Raw genomic sequence first — 12,495 nt, forward strand, 5'->3', positions numbered from 1 at the left:
TCAGCATATAGCATGCTAATGCACGCTATATGCCGCAAGCGTAGAGCCACGCTGCAGCTGGGAAGGATCCCAATAATATTGTCGGGATCCACCCCGCTGCCTGATTGACAGCTGGCTCTGCCACTCTAGAGCCAGCTGTGCCCACGCCCTCCGTGTCTGTCCTCCAATTAGCGCTAGAGGAACAGAGAGGGAGGGGGAAATTCCTCCAGGGAGCAGTGACAGTCACTGCTCTCTGCATGTAAAAGACCGTGAGCTGAGAGATCAGCAGTTCGTGATCTATCAGTTCTCCATCTATATAGCAGCATGTGACAGCTGCAGTGTCACACGCAGTCTCAAAGTTTTGGGAAGAGTATATTTTACTCTTCCACTACTTTCTTTTTAAGTTGCCATTGGGTTGATAATCTGATAGGCAGCCCAACAGCCTGAGAGCGACTGCACTGAGGACTGCACAGAGCCAAAATCAAATTCAGCATATTTATACTTTTTTTTATAATTACATAACATCAGTTATTGGTGTTTTTACTACTGCCTTGAGTTCAGCTTTTAGGGAAAAATCATGTATGCATGAGTCATACATCTACCTGTGGAGCAGACCTTGAAAGTTTGTAATAATGATAATTATCAGAGCTGCTGCTAGGATTTTTGTTCTTTACAGAATGAGAATTGATACCAAAATTATTAAAGAACTTAATGGTTCTTGTTCAGCCTCCATCTTATCAGTAATCTTAATTGAAATTTGTTGTATTCTGAAAAAATAATTATGAGGCAGTGAGTATTCTGATGACTTTTAGGACTTGTGATGATAGGCAAACACACACGTTCCTTTAAGTACATTTAGCTTGCATTTGCGATCCATTTCAAATGTTTCTGAGATCAAAGTTCTTTTACAAGAAAATTTGACCTGCAGTTGATCTCCTTCTGACCAGTAATTTAAACCCTTCTAATCTTCATCAACCTGCTTTTGCATTCCTATTTACATAGTTCAGATGAGAATAAAAGGCTGTGTACACAATCCCTTAGGCCCGTTTTTTAGGTGGACCTGATCAGAAGCTGAATGTTGGACTGAGGGGCAGAAGATGTAAACGGACCTGTGTCCATTTACATCTTATTACCTGACACATGTCATCTTACATTTGACTCCCCATAGACCTCACATGGGTCTGGTCAGTTTAGACTTTTCCTCCATTTTTCCTCCATCTGAAGATGGAGGAAAAAACTGAACTGACACGAAAGTCACAAGAGTGACATCTGTTCAATACTGCTCCAATTAGCAGGGGATCTGGGCAGGGATGCCCTGCCAATTGGAACAGACACTACTCTTGTGAAAGGGGCCTTATGGTAACAACACAAAGCTGCCTATATTACAGATGCATTCAATTCATGTAAGTTATCTAATAAAGGTTGTTTTCTTTGCTTGCTTACAGCAGTGGATTTATTTTCCTATGGGCTGTGCAGCTTTTGCATAGTCTGCTATATCTGTAACCTTATGTTTCTTCCAGACATACCAATAACTACATAAAGGTAGTATATATACAGCCCTAATATTTTTCTGTCTGTGCCCAATGGAGAGAGTTATCTTCCCTTTCTGTCCTTGAGACTCAATAGAAAGGGAAAGAAAATCTCTCCAAATTGAAGAAAATGTTTCTTTTTGACATCTGACATTGTTAAACACATTTCCCTCTTGGAAGAGTTCCCTCTGCTCCTGTTTTAGATAACACTTTCTACACTATGGTTACCAGAACCAATAGAGATGTGTTATTTACCCATTGAAGGCCGAGACAGCAATAAACACCTGGTTCTAACCCTTCTCTACGCTATCCAAAGCTAACAAAAGGAAGTTTTGGATATGGATGTGTCTTAACATATTTCCCTAAAAAGGAAGATTTAGTAATAAGTAAACACTTTCAAAAGTTACTTATGGGAATAGAAAAGATATTTTTAACTCACATCTATTTAATATTTCAACTTTTCTGAATAGCCCAGTGCTAAGGCAAGAGGATTACAAAATCCTGAATAAACCATGGTGTGACAGGAGCAGTATGAATATTGTAGCTGTTGATAGTCAGATTTATAACGTTAATAGCTCAGCAGATGATAATGACATGAATCACCCACTGGGAAACACATGTGTAAGACAGCATAGGGTTTCCTTGCCTTATCTTTTCTTGGCATTTGCATAATGGATTGGTTTATTATGCTTTTCTAAAAATATCCAGAATAATTTATGTTTGCATTGTATTTCATATTCATGGCTCAGTTGGAGCAAGCAACAGATTTCTTAGTAGTGGAGCAGGGGGTTAAGTCAGGTTGTCAGATACAAAGATATCAGCCTTTCCCCCTACCATAGCTGGGTGACACACTGGGGTGAGCTGGATCTTCCACTGGTATGCTCACGTTACTGGATACACACGATCCAACCCCTTATGGGTAAATAATTATCCCTCTATTTTTAAAAAGCCTACATTTTAACTCTATAAAGATAATACCATAAAGAGTAAATAGAACGTATGAAGCGTATTGGTCTTGCAAATATCTGTGAACATTTGTTTTGTGAGAATAATGGAAAAATTCATGTTCTTTATATATTTTCTTTTCAGGTCGAATGTATTGTGATATAATACTGCATTATGGCCACCTTTGAAGCTAAAGAAAATAGGAAATAGGCATTTATTTCATATGCTCCTGAGGTCCATCTAGTGGCCATAATGCAGTATTACATTCCCTTCAGAATGCAAATGCTTTATAAATAGACCCCCTAGAGGTCCAGACTCGCTGTAAGCAGCTGAAGGCCTTCATTGTGGGTCTGCACCAAATCCAAAAAAGCAAAAAATGGCAACCATTTAGATTAGATCATAACTGGCAAAAAGGAGGTGCACATAGGTAGGTAAATACACTGAAGAATACATAAATTCCTTACCACTCAGTTAACACAACAGTTTGAGAGAGAGTAAATCAATACCAAATGACACTGCTGCATCAAGGCACTTCTGCAAAGTGTAGTCCCTAACTCTAGTCCCTGACTCTAAACTATCTAAACTCCCAGCTTAGAAAATATACAAAGAGCAATGAATGAATGTATAGAAGGCGTACCTGGTAGTAGCCCCATCCTCTTTAAAGGCACAGCCAGAAGCACAGGTTCTCTCAAGGTGGCTGAAGACCCCTAGTGTCTGTACCAAATCCAAAAAAAGTAAAAGTGACACCCGCATAGATCAGTTTATAACCAGCAAATTGGATGAGCACATGGGTAAGGCAATACACTGAACAATAAAAAAAATTCCCAGGCTCAGTCAAGTTAGTAAGCACAAACGACATAATTATTTTTTGCAGAAATATAGTTTATTGAAATTTTTCAGACAAATAAGACAAATAATTGTAACAACATACCAAGGCAGCAACAAGTGTGCATCTATACGAAACAACATAACAATAGACTCACAACCAGACTAGTCAAGCAGACAACAGAAGGACACAGGGACAAAGAAACAAACAACATAATTATATAAATTGTTTAAACATATAGGTTAAAAAATATGGCAGAGATGGATTTGATACAGAGACATACTTTAACTGCCTTGAGCGAGTCACAACTTCTGGTGTTAAGAAAATAATTTATTTACAAAATCAATTGCAGAGCCACATCACTGCAAAGTAAGGTCTGGTGTCTAATTCTAAATAATTTAACCTGCAATCCTGGAGCAAACACAATGAACAAATTCAGAGCAGACTTTACCTGGGGGTAGCCTTTAGAGATGAGGTTCGGGTTTGGAGCCACCTTCGGTTCGAGATAGATCTCATGTTTTTGGGGTTCGACGAAACTCTGAATTTATGGACAAAATATGCACCTGAACCAATGCTTTGCTTAATCTTTAACCAGGTCAGATAGGTCCCTGAGGGCCAATCATTTGAAAGCATGGGCAATCCAGCCCCTAACTATAAATGAATGGGCTCCCAGCAGCCATATTGTCAGTTTGTGTTGGAGCTGGTTAAAGAAAGCTGACAAATCTGTGTAGGGTGAGATACTTAGCTATATAGTGGTATACAGCAGGGACGTGTAGTCAGGAGAGGCAGAGCCTCACCTAGAATTATGGAGGAAAAAGCTGTCAGCTTCAACTCTGAAGCTGACAGCTTTTTCTCCATTCAGATCAGCTTGTAGCAGGGAAATCCTCCCCGCTGTGAAACCTGTCCTGGATGGAGAGCAGCTAGTCTGAAAAGTAGCACCACTGGCTGCCCCTCTCTACTCACTCTGCCATTCACTGAGCTCATATTCGTATTATCCCACAATGTGTTGAGTTCAGTGAATGGAGGGGTGGGAATTTTGTCCTTCAACTGCTCCTCCTCCATTCACAGAACTTAATGCATTGTGGTATAATAATAATAGAAGCTGTGTGAATGGCAAAGTGGGCACAGGGTGGTGGGCCAGTGGTGCATCTTTTAAGACTAGCAGCTCATAGGCTACACTCATTGCAGTCTCTCACAGTGCCAGAAGACAGTCACTGAGTGTTAAATCCAGTGGCTGTAAAAGGGGCAGTGAAGTGAACAATTACAAGGAGAAGCAGCATGATCATTTCACCCTTGCAGTGCAGGAGGGCACACGGCAAGAGTAGTTTTATTAAAATTCCCACATATATGCAGTATATATAGATCTTGTTTTCCTTTTTAGTGAGGTAAATAGTAAGACTTGCATATTAATATATTGTATTCTTAATTTTAGCCAGAAGGGGGATCTATATGCACCTTTTTACATGTTTTCTCTGTTTGGTTTGCACTTTTGTTGTATACACAGCTCAGTATGTAATGAGGAAGCAATATAATTCATCGTCACACTTTTATGAATCCACTTGTGGCAGAAATTTGTGAACATTGAGTGTTTTGACATTAGCTACTGTAAACCAATTACCTATAAAATTGTAAGAATTATTAGTTTTACATAATATTCTTGTTCATTGTCGCATTTAAAAAGAAATGCCAATGTGCAATGTACTGCAAAACCATGCATAGCTGTCATATTAGAGAGAGATTACGCCTAAAGGGGCAGCACAGTGCCGTAGTGTTTCTTGCAGCACTGTGGGTCCCCAGTTTAAATCCCAGCCAGGTCACTTGCATGTTCTCCCTGTGCTTGCGTGGGTTTCCTTTGGGTACTCCGGTTTCCTCCCAAACTCCAAAGACATGCTGGTAGGTTAATTGGCTCCTCTCTAAGTTGGCCCTCTATGTATGCACGTGAGATAGGGACCTTAGATTGTAAGCTCCTTGAGGGTATGACTGATGTGTCGGCGCTATATAAAAACCTGTAATAAATAAAATAAATAAAGGGGACAGGGGGCTGTCCCTGTGACCCCCCTGTATTTACATTATGTTCTCTGGACAGGACACTATAGGACACCATATTTTTAAGGCTTACTGGAGCTTTATGCAGCTGATTCTAATGGACCATAAACGCAGTGACAAGCTTCATGATCACAATCTGGGCATGGCAACCCAAGTTGACAAACACAAGAGTTACATTACTTATGAACTAAGGTAAATATTTTATGAGTTCTAACAGACCAAGTCCAACATAACTGATTACTCTGAGATTGTTTGCTATGAGGATATACTCATTTTTTTTTACAATTCATCATTATGGGAGTCCATGGGAGACAGGTAGCATTCAATAGTAATATTTGCTACCTTTACTTCAGTGTTGCCTGTGTAAAGTGTGAATAAAACATTAATAATGTATAAATACTTTTAGTACAGCCCTGCAGGTAGCAGATACATCAATCAATACACTACAAGACAGAATAGATGTAAGTACTTTGAAGATGCCAGTGTGAGAAGTAATCTGAATTATATACACCTGAGAATAAGTGAAAGAAACATTCTCATTTTAATCTGTATGTGTTATTTTACTATATTTTATCACAAACATTCTAACCAGCATTCAACAACTTCTGTAAATTAAGTTTGTTAGTATTACAACCACTTAGGATCTGCCATTTGGTTTCCACCTCCTTAAACTAAACATAACATTAAACAACATAATATTAAAGTGCATGTTAGATTCGATGTATTAAATGCATTCTTCCCTTCAGTTTATATAGATGGGAAAGATGGGTTTACAGAACAAAGTTGAAATTCTAAATAACAATGGGCTGAAGGTACCTCAGTGGCTGACAGAGATGCGGGTGATATAGCATCTAGAAAAATGTAATGCAAACAAATCCCCATAACCAGATGGTATACACCCCCAAGTACTCATAGAACTTAGCCAGGTAATAGCCAGACCATTGCTCCAAATTTTCAAGGACACTTTACCAAAGTGGAATGGCACTGTTAGAGAACCAAGAAACCAGACAGAAAATAAAGTGCAGATTAGAAAATAAAATGAGTTTATTGAAAATAACAATATACAAAAATGGCAAAAAACAACGGAGGAAGCCCAGGACATCATCGATGCCAAGCCAGAGCTCAGATGCCAAAGCGGGTAGTCAGCTGAAACAGGTCAGGGAACACGGAGAGTAGAATGAACGGAAACAATAGCTGGAGTCAGGAACCAGGAGATCAGTCAGCCAGAGCCAGGGTCATACATGGAGAACAGGAACAACAGCAGTGCACTTGGTAGATCTAAACACATGCAAGGGTAGAGACTAAATGGACCAGCTGATGGTTAAATAGTGAACTGCTGTTGCATCATCACTCTGAGACAGGAATTGGTCAAGAGTTTTCCAGTAGTTGCAAAGTGATGATGTTTACGGGTTTGGTCATAAGAGGTTGCTAAGGGGAACAAACAGTGTCATTCAGCCATGCTGTCGCTTAACTGGATGATGAAGAGTAAGAAACCCTGTCAGGTACCAACTGATTGGTTGTCTTTTCAGACTAACCTACTAGCAATCTATGAAGAAATGAGCAGTAATTTGATAGAGGAAGACCAGTAGACTTAATTTATCTGGACTTTGCTAAAGCATTCGATACAGTACCCAACAAACATTTAATTAAAAAATTAAGGTCTATTTGCATTGAATAAATTGTATGTAAATGGGAAGAAAACTGGTTGCAGGAAAAGATCCAGAGGTTAGTGATTAACAGCTAATTTTCTAAATGGTACAATATTGTCAAAATCCTTCCCAGCTGCAGCATAGCTCCGCACTGTCAGCAGATAATGATCATTAGCCAAATATCTGCTGACTTTGGGTCACAGTAAATGTGCTGTAATGTACGTGAATTAGTCAATGTACTCCTATGGCACAAAAGAGAAGTAAAGACAAAAAAGTTTGGCTTATTTTCATTTTAAAGACTTTGCACTTACTTACCACAATATTTTGTGGCTTTTTTCATTGAATGAAATACACTCTAGTGATGAGCAGATCTTCCCAGCTTCGATTTGTGGGTTGTTTGCCCAATTGTCCAATTCCCAAATTGCGAACTTTGGTATAAATCCCATAGAAGTCAATGGGAGCCGAATCTTCAAATCAATTTCTCCATTTTAAAGGCTAATAGGCAAGGGATTTTCAAACAAAGGGCACGGGGAGCTAGGCACTGTCAGGGGGAACAAAAAAATAAAAGAAGAGGAATAGGAAATGTCTCATCAAAAATGATGCTGAAAATGGCAGGGTTGGGTTAGGAGACTTAAGGTGAAGTTGTAGCCTATGCATGGCACTACTCAGTGTGGGTCCATTCTGACCCTCTTCCTCCTTTTGATATGCCATAAGGTAACCCTCTCAAACTGCTTGACAGGCTTCCATTTCTATTGCTTGAGGATGCAGATTTTGCAGCAGATGCAGATGGAGAATCTTGTGAGGAAAGTGAGGAATGAAGAGTGCGGGCAGGGGTGGGCCAAGAGGTAGGCCAAAAAGGCTGCAATCTTGTTCTATTTAGCAGGCTATGCTGCTGAATAGACATGCTTTTCATATGACACCTCTGCTCACAGAGCTGAATGGCATTGACACCCTCCCAATGCTGAGGGCACATGGCCTGGTAAGGCGCAGGGAGGGGGAAGCGCTCCATCGCCCCACCCTTTCCTGCCCTGCCGGGCCTGTGCTTGGATCAAGGGTCTGGTAGGAATTTTAGGGGGACCCCATAGTTTCCCCCCATTTTTGGGGGGCTGGGAGTTCCCCCTTAAAATTCCTACCAGACCTAAAGGGCCTGGTATTGATTTTGGGGGGAACCCCCACACATTTTTTTAACTTGGGGGGGGGTCCCGCCTAACATTCCTACCAGCCATAAAGGGTCTGGTATGAATTGTGGGGGAACCTTACTGGGTTTTTTTTCCTCTTATTAAAAAAATTAAAAAGGTTTTGTTTCCTCTAATGTCACTTCGCTGCAATGAAAATTCATCCACAAACAAAAATTCGTACAGAATACCGCTAACGAATTTAGTCCGAATCCGAAATGAATTGACTTTCGAACCCGAATCCCGTAAAAACGAAATAACGCAAAATCTGAATGAAAACGAAACAAAACTAATTTTTTGCCAGTGCACATGTCTACTGCTGAAGAGGTTCACAGCTCATAGGGGTGGGGGTGGGTTTTGGCCTTTTTGCTTTGGGTGCTCAAGGACCATGTCCAGACAGTGGGTGTGAGCCTTTTGCTGCTGACCGGTATCATTGAGGTGCTGCTCTCACCGAGCTCTTTGGTGCATAGTCATCTGTTTCCTCATCTATATGGTACACAAATGGCTGATACTTTTAACACAGCTGATATATTGCCAGCAGAGGCTGCAGGTCCCAATGGTCTTGTTAGCAGCAGAAGGCCCACACTGTAGAGCACTAGCCAATTTCTACCAAACACAGTTTGGGAATTTGGGAATAGTTGGGGATATGGGCATTCAAGGGGATTCAGGAAATGTGGGGTTGTGATTTTGAAGTATTTTGGTGCACTCTGTTTTGACAAGTTATTAAACTTTTAAAAACAATGCAGTGTGGTAATGCGGGAAAAAAAAGAAGCACACAGACTATTAGACCCCCTTCACACTGACCGATTTGTAGCGCAATTCCAGCTCAAAAATCGCTCAAACATCAGCCCAAATGTAGCTCGTCCAATGCATTTCTAATAGAGCTGTTCAAATCTCCCAGCTCAATGTCACCTGTAGCTTGTAGCTCAAGCTTGTCGCTTGAACATGACCTATTTTTCAGCGGATTTCGTGCAATTTGGCCCAATAGACTTCAGAGGTGTAGCTCAATGTCGCACAAATTTGCGTGACATCGTGCGACATTGTCGCGCTACGTTGCACAACAGAAGTGTCAGTTTTGCACAGAAATATAAAGAAGGAACATAAGCAGGAAACAGGAAGAGGAATTATGTCATATCAAGACCGCTTTTGATTGGATACAGTCCAATGTAGCAGCTACAAAGTCCGTGCCAAAAGTAGCGCTACGTAGAGTGACAATGTCTCTCAAAGTCGCTCAGCTCAAATCAGCGCTGAAAAGCGCTTTTTCTGATTTAGCTCAGTGTGAATGGGGTGTTAGGGATGTTCAGATACCAAGTACCGTGCTCGGTACAAGTACAAGTACAGATTATTTTCCAGCTCCAAGACTAGACTGGAGACAAAATTCGAAAGTTAGGGGGCGGCTGTCATTTTTAAGGAGCATAAGGAGCTTCTGGGATTTGTACATCCCTGTTTTAATGTATGATTTATTTTTTTTATAAATATATATTAGGCATGCACCAATACCATTTTTTCAAGTACAAGTACTGACACTTGTCCAAGTACTCACAGATACAAGTACTGATACATTTCTGTTTATTGTCATGTGACAGTTTTTCTAAAACAATACAGACTAATGATTTCAGGACAGTGGTGGAGCTCCAGGGCCTTGTCACAGCTGCAACCTGCTGCGATCCTGGTAGTTCTCGTGAAAATGCCAATTATTGACACTGGCATCTGAACATCCCTCTAGACTACAATATTAAACTGTTGTGCCACTGGCCAATTCATATGGAGTTGAAGGCTTAAGCTTTATCTTTTTTAAAGGCTTATTCCGCCTTTCTGACCATGTTTCATGTTACACCGACATTTAGGATTTAACATGAAAAATGGTCACAGTCCACAGCCCCCTACCTTCAAACTGCCCCTTACCTGAAGTGGAAGTCTTCTCATAGCATCTTGTATTTTTTTTTATTCAGCACAGAGATCTGTGAATGGAAGACTACAAGTCTCATCTACAACCACAGAAGAGGGACTCATAGACCTCAATTCCCTGGATACTTTTCATAACCAAAACTTCATTCCTCAATATAGACTCGTGGCTGGGTATAGACTCGTGGCTAGGTTTGCAGGAGCCCATGCATTGTACCCACAATCCACTGCTTGAGGTTGATATGCTTTACGGATTTCAATGCAAAAAAATAAATAAATGCACTTTTTTTTTAAATAATATGGCTGGTTTTTTTTTTATTTGTTTTGCAAAACGTGAAATATGCCTGTAAGAGTACAATTTTATATGCATTTTACATATAATTTGGCTACTACTCCCACTGTTAAAATGATGCTTGTTACCACTGGATAAAAATATCAGGTGTGCATCCAATCCATAAGCATTTTTTTAGTAACAATTAATCAGATTTGGGAGCAGGGGCTGCTGCTGCTGTTAAAAAAAAAAAAGCCACGCAATAATGTAAATGTAAGAAAAATGTTTTACACATGCAATTTATATTATGGCAGAAAACAGTAGTATACGAACAGACCGCACTATACAGAGAATTCCAATACTGCAGACTTTATTAAAATTCACAGAAAATCCAGTATAAGGAATTATATGCAGTATTGGAATTATCTGGATAGTGCGGTCTGTTCGTATACTGCTCCATTCTAAGGTGGAGACGCACCTATTGGACCAGCACCTGGGGAGTCCTGATGGTGGTTAGGGAATTGGAGCGGTGAGATTTCCTTTGGCAGAAAACAGTGTCACTGATACTGTCCATGAAAATTGTACTGTTTATACCACCACATTCAACTTAAAAGCATTTCCCAAGCATGTATCAGAAAGCATTTGTGTTTTTCCCACGTCACCCTCAAAGTTGCATAAAAAGGAAGACCCTCTAGCCTTGATGAACAGTATTTTTTACATTTATTTTTGCATTGGTACATCTCCCACAGGGCAGTGCCGAGTTTTACATGCCATTTGTTTGACAATCCACTGACTATTAGCTTGAAAATGGCCAAAATGGATTTACCAGATTCACACTCCCCTCCCATAAACGTCAATGGAGTTTTCGGACTTCATGATGGGTTCCACACACAGTCTGCAAGCTGAACCCAAACATATTCTCTCATCCCTACTGCTTATCATCAAAAACACAGACCAGTGTAAACATTGTTCTGTTTACATTCAGCTGATCTGCATCTGCTCCATAACTGCAGATAAGGACTGGGAACAAGAAGACTGCCGATACCTTCTACCACAGGGGCCATAAATAATGATTTCTATCCTGCACTGCACTCAAGTAATCACTGGAGAACTTGAAGCAGGCAGTATCTGCATAAGTTTAACTAGGTGAGTCTAGAACATTTGAATTTTGGAAGCAGAAGTTACATCTAAAGGGTTTTTTTTTTTTTTTAGGTACTGCAGAATGTTATTTTTTTTTAATTGTTTTAATTAGTATTGGTACAACTAACCTCTGGCAGTGCCCAGCTCCCATGCCTTTTGACAATTTTTTTGCCTATTAGCCTAGAAAATGAAAATAATTTTGTCAAAAACCCCCACAAATAGAACCCAGGCAGATTGACCCTTCACTAATGGGATTTTTTTACATCAATTACCAATTATTGCCCATCTCAGAAAAGTAAAGTCTGGATTAGTTAACCTTATAAAATACAACAACAAATTGTTGCTGGGTGAACTGTACATTATTGATATAAATTGGAAAACCATATCATTACCCTCCAACAAAAATTTTCATTTTGGATAGAGTATAGAGGGTGTGATGTTCGGGGATATTAGCATATATGGTGAGCGCTCAAGAATGCAGTCTACTCGCAATATATTCGGTTTAAGGGCTCGGTAGCCCACTTTTGTTTAAAACAAAGTTCATATATCCATCTTGGATACCCTCGCAGGGGTTGTTCAACATAACATTCTTGCAAAGCTTCAAAACAACACAATAGCAGCCTCCTGGCTTCTACTTTAAACAGTAGCACTTCTGACCCACTGGTCCTCTTTGAAGTGCTGACCCACGCTGATACTGGTGGCCCCTCAGGCTCACGGCTCTTCTAGCCTCACCAGTTCTCTCCCAGCCTCCCTGGCTGTCCTAGTGTGCCTCCAGCACACTCACTACCTGACTCCTCTCTGACTTCTGGGGGTGTTCTCCAGACACCTGAACACGGTCTGTTCCTCTTTCCCAGCAGGAGCCAATTCCCCTGGCCAGCATCCTTTTCTTAATGGCTGTGCACACCTGTGCAATCATCGAGTGCTGGCCATTGCTAAAGCCAATTCTACAGGGGGATTGCCACACAATACCACAAGGGGTTAAAACACCTATAGGTTATTTGTTGCATTTTACCTCCCCCCCCCCCCCCCG

The sequence above is a fragment of the Nanorana parkeri genome, unplaced genomic scaffold, assembly GCF_000935625.1.
Source record: "Nanorana parkeri isolate BGI_ZX_2015 unplaced genomic scaffold, ASM93562v1 scaffold361, whole genome shotgun sequence".
In the NCBI taxonomy this organism is placed as follows: Eukaryota; Metazoa; Chordata; class Amphibia; order Anura; family Dicroglossidae; genus Nanorana; species Nanorana parkeri.